The sequence below is a fragment of the Cupressus sempervirens genome, chromosome 1 (assembly GCF_028749045.1).
Source record: "Cupressus sempervirens isolate cs-2001-9-10 chromosome 1, ASM2874904v1, whole genome shotgun sequence".
Taxonomy (NCBI): domain Eukaryota; kingdom Viridiplantae; phylum Streptophyta; class Pinopsida; order Cupressales; family Cupressaceae; genus Cupressus; species Cupressus sempervirens.
Window position 1 is genome coordinate 196,889,776 of NC_143118.1, and position 6,056 is coordinate 196,895,831.

Sequence of the window (6,056 nt, forward strand, 5' to 3'; positions counted from 1 at the left end):
AGATTTCAAGATGATTCTAGAGAAGCACATTATGCAACATTTAAAAGGATATTTAAATATCTAAAGGGAAAACCAGAGTTCGGATTGTGCAATGACAAATCTAATGATTTCACTTTATATGCTTATATTGATGTTGATTGAGTAGGCAATATGGATGACAGAAAGAGCACCAATGATGGAGCTTTCTTTCTTGGAGGAAGATTGGTTTCTTGGTTAAGTAAGAAGCAAGATTGTATCTCACAAAGTACAGGAGAGGCAGAATATGTTGCAACAACAAATAATTGTAATCAAGTTGTTTGGATGAAGAAAATGTTGAAAGATATAAGGATGGAATTTAGTGACCCTTTTGTCATACATTGTGATAACACAAGAATAGTAAATATGTCTAAGAATCTAGTATTGCATTCTAAGACTAACCACATTTCTATCAAATATCACATGTTGAGAGAGAAAGTTACAAAAAAGGAAATTAGATTGGAGTATGTAAGCACCAAAGAGTAGATTGCAGATATTTTCACCAAGCCTCTTCCCAAAGAGACTTTTGAGTATTTCTGAGGTATGCTAGGGGTTATGCCCCTAGCTACATCAGAGTAGATAATGTAAGAGTTCATTACTCTAGTGATATAGAGCACTATTGTTTGTTTGGACTAAATGTTGATGCTTCATTTATGGGGGAGTATTTGTGATGGACATAGTCATAAATGACTCTTGATAAATGTTGTTTTGAACTATGTCTTTGGACACTTGAGCAAGTCAGAGACAATTGTTGCAAAGATAGATGGTTGTTGAAACCTTTGACATTGATGTCAATGGGGGAGAGATTACAACATGAAAATCAGTTTGATATAGAGTACTTTGAAGGGAGAGATTACAACTGATACATGGCACATTGAGGCATATCAATGGGGGAGAATGATTGATGAAGAGGATTTGAAAAGAAAGGATAATAGTCTTTTACAGTTGGTATTTTTGGAACTAGATGTTTTTCATCTATGTTGCCATCAATGCCAAAGGGGGAGATTGTTGGAAGCATGAATGCTAATGATATTCCCATTGGGGAGTATTATAGAAACATTTATCATGATGATATGTTACATTCATGATTGCATTTTTCATTGATGTCAACATAGCAATTTTCTATGGTATCTGACAGAAGAATAGCAGTAAAGATCAAGTTGGTACGGAGAGATCATTGAGCATTTTCACTAAGCAAGGTTAAAGAGAGATACTACTAAGTGTCTAGTATATGTAGCTAACCTCAGAAGCATAAGTTATTAAGTTTGGAAGAATTTATGCAAGTTTTGGTGAAGACTATCCTGAAATAGAGTTTACAGAAGCATGTTCTGGTAAACTTGTTATATCTCTTAACAGAGTTGTTATTTATAGAAAGAAGGTTAAAGGTGTGTAGAAGACATGTTGGAGATGACATGGCTAAGCTTTCTCATCATAATATCACACATACAAAAATTTATTCAAGTTACAAGGTGAAAGATTAATGTTATCGCTAAGTGTAACGAGTTCTTAATGAGGTCCTATAATAATTAATTGAGAAGGTGTAATAGCTGACTCAGGGAATTAATTTATGAATTTGATATAAAGGAAGGACATTTTCCTTTGTTATTTATGAATGAAATGAATTATTGCAAGAAGTAGGAAGAGTAGAATAGAAGAGGATAAGTAGAGCTGAGCGAAGTTTGAGAGAACTTAATTATCGAGGTTTTATTGAAGATTCGAGGTTTGATATTTGGATCTAAGATTTGTGACCTGGTACAAGGTCTGGCAGTGATTGGTCAAGTTGACAGGATAGAGGAAAGAGGTTAAAGCATAATACAAACAATTATTCTACAAGGAATAGTTGAGAGATCAGTTGGATAGTGAGTTCAATGGTCTTGCCCTAGAAGTTGTTTGGACAATGGGTCCTTCTATCTTCTTTAACTCCTAACAAGGTTGAAATCACCTAGCAAGGATTCAAAATCTCCTAATAGGGACTCTTATATATTGAATGTTTGTATTGACTCCTAATAGGGTCCATCCCGTGGGAATTATTCCCACTAGGGTTTTCCCTTTGATCAAGGGTTTCCCTAGTTAACAAATATGGTGTAATTGTGTATGTGCATCTTGTTATTGTTTTTGTTTATTTTGATTGGATGGTTAAGATTAATTAAGGTTGTTAATTGTTTTAATTAGATAACTAATTCACACCCCCCCCCCCCCCCCCCCCCGCCTCCTCTTAGTTATCTTGGTGGACTATTGTTTCTAACAAATATTGCATTCAATTTCAATGTTCATGTCTTACCTCTCAACATTAGAGGGGGGTTATGTTGGTTCTATTTCTTTCTTGGTTAGATGGAGTGAGCTGTGTATTCAATATTTAATCCTATGTACTAGGTGATTGCATTGGCTGGATACTTATGGATTTCGGTGAGATGGATCATTTACCATATAGACATTCTTTCATTCCTATTTTTGGAGGCCATGAAGATACCTTCCATCTTTGATTGATCGGCTCTTTAGACTTAGTCTTCTTTACTTGGTCATGTTCTATATAGTGGAGGTTCTTCAGATCAATAGTTTGGCAGCGTTTGTAGTTTCATGCTTCAGTGGTGTTCTTCATTATCATCTTTTGTTCCTATCTTCTAGAACAATATTTCCATCTCTTTTTGGAGTAGTTTTCTCTATTTCTACTCTTTACAAAGATTTGGTTGTGCTTGGGTACCTCATCAGGCCTTGTTGTCAGGACCCAATTTGCTTTCAGGAGTACTTTCTAGGTTTTTAGCTACTCCCTAAGTTTATCTCAAGGGGGGGTGTTAGAGTAATAAGATATTGCCTCATTAATTAAATTATTAAGTCACTTATTATCTCTAGTTTACTTAAGCTAAACTCTAAGCATATAATAATTAATTTTTTAATTAATTATTATCATGCAACCTAAGTTTTACCCTATTAGGTTTTTGATCTCCTTTTATAAAGATTGATCTCTTTGTAATTTTATTCATTCACTTTTGATAATAACAATCTCTTTCTTTGCTCATCAGGAATGTCTCATTTATGGATCTAGGAATTCTAACTTCCATAGTTTTTTGTTTCTCTCTTATGTGACAAGTGTTTGCATGTAGGTGATTCTTGGGAGTTGTGGGGTTGATCTTTCATCAACTTCAACACTCTAGCAGCTTGAGGATGTTCCACTTTTGGGCATGGCCCCTTTATTTGTCAACTTATATTCCTAGCCTTGGCCCATATGACTATTTTAGGTTGTTACTTATTTCTAGGCACAACCCATATGACTTTGATCTTAGGGCTTACCCCATGTTTTCTTCTAGGGAGATGATTTTTTCCTCCATCTCTTACTTTGTGTTAAATTTATATTTTTAAGAAATGAAATTTTGGTCCCATATTTCCATCAAAAAATATCCTCACATCTAAAATATTAACATCGTTAGATTTAGCAATAAGAATGGATGTGTTTAAACTTACCTAAATTTTTTCAAAAGAAAACTTTAAAGAGTAGGGTTTAGAAAGTTAAACTAAGAATCCTAAATAAAAGCTTGTTGATACTACTAGAGAATGTTAATTAAATTTTGTTTCACCATATTACATCATAGCCACAACATAATAGATATTATTTTTAGTGGAATACTTCATATTTTCATATTATAAGTCATTAATTGAAACCATCTAATAATATGAATTAATAAAAACAAATGATTGAACTTTACTTCATAAAAGACGGGGATTTAGACTAATCATACAATGAAACTTACTATCAAGAAGTACCAATTGGTATGCATCTAAAACTTCATCAAGTATCAATCTCAATAAATCATCATACTACTAAGATTAATTTTTAGAAGCAAAAAGTTGTGTAAACATTCAAGATCAACATCTACATACTCCTCAACAACAAAGAATTTTTGTATTAATTTTCATAGTCTATTTTGGCATAATGATGTAAGATTGGTAAAACATAATGATGATATATGGTTGTCATTTATGGAGACTATGGTTAAAAATATGGTAGTAACTATGATTTTTTACTATGGTAGCAAATTCAGAACAAGCACATGATTGGTGAATGTATAATGATCAGTGAATAAGCATATGATTGATGACTATAATAGAGTAATTGATAGTATATAGAGCACCTTTACAATGATCAAGATTGAAGGGGAATCAAGAGATGTCATCACATGCATAGAATCCAAGTGATTATCCTAGTGCATATTTATAATCATGACTTGATTGGTTAACTGGGGTGTAAAAAATTTAAACTATTCTAGATGTCAAGCAAAGGAAGAACACTCGAGGAAAGTTAGAATATTTGAGACAATTGAAAGGTACAATATGTGTGCTCATGTAACGCCCCACCAAGGAACCCAAAAGAAATAAACCTAAAGTTTCACTAAATTTGTCAAACATTTTTTTAAAAGATGATAACTAAAAAATAATAGATATAATAGTGGAAGCAATAACTCACATTCATACAATCATTATAAATAGATTACATCTCTTAAGAGTCCCATGGCATTGAATTACATGTATAAGTTTTATTAATATTGAATCTAACACAAACCAAAATCCACAACATGAGGTAATCACAAGTACGAACCTAATTAAATAATATACAAATTACAAATGATGCCACTTGGCATAACTAGAATGCATAATCATCCATTGTACAAATCACAAGGTATGACAATCTCAAAGAATATACATCATCTCATAAGATCTCTAGAATAAAAATACAATACAATAGAATATAATCATCCAATAGAAATATAATATCAGATAGAAAGGATCAACTATACAAGTACATCTAGCAGACATCCAACGGTTAGATCTTAATGGTATAAGAAAAATGTACTACAAGCCTACCTCGTGGAACCTAAATGGCCCACTCCTATCATGTTGAGGAGATAAAATCAAGTCCCAAATAGGATAACAAACCACAAGTCATGACCAACATCTAGGTGAAGGAAACACCTGAAAGCAAACTATCTCGAAGGTACCAAGACACAAGTATCATCTAATCCTAGAGACAACAAGATAGCTGGGAAATCTACTATGTAAGTGGGCAAGTGTCATCACATGAGAAAACTCTAAGGTTACCCTGGCAGCCACTTTGGACTCTAGCCCCCTAGTGTCTCTATGCGGTACCAGTATCCTTTCATACAGACAAGGCATACTAATGATGCAAGGTCACAACCAAGCATCATCTCTACTCCCATTCTAGCCTCTACTAGAACTCAAGGCATGGACGAGGAAAAACACATACTCTTATTAATTCATTTTAAAACTCATTTAATGAAATGTTATCACTTATTAAAATAGCGTACAATACCCAGGTAGCCACTATAGGCTCCAGCCTCCATTGCAAGCCACTTCCCAACCTATACATAGATTACCTACCCTAGGCTCATAAAAAGTACAACTCATAGAATCACAATTTTCCCCTCAACCCTTTACAAGCAACTAGAAAGCACTAAAACATAAAACACAATAATCACCTTAGTCCTAAACAAGCAATTGGAAAGCATCAAAAGATAATACACAATAGTCATCTCAGTCCTACACAAGCAATTAGAAAGCATCAAAAGATAATTGATCAAAGTCTCAAAGATTACATAAGGAAAATCATACCATTCACCTCAGTTCTACATAAGAAAACTGGAAAGCACCACAAACATCAAAAAAAACTCATCATAGAAAATATGTGACACATCACCATGGTCAGGTATAAAAGATTGTATACATAATATCATCACAGAACAAACCCCCAAGCCTCTAGTAAACATCCTGATATGGTCAAAGTACTAATTTAAACTTGAACCCAACATCAATAAACCACACATATAAAGTACAAAACAATGTAACTTTCATAACCCATTAAGTTTTTGAAAACACTAAAGTTCAATTTTCACTATTGGTTTCAAGTTTTCATTTTCGTTCTCAAGACTCAGATTCGCTATATTTTACAAATTTCCCTTTAACAGATAAATGATTATTTAATTAAATGAATAATAGATTTAAAAATAAATAACACAATTATTCCCTATTGT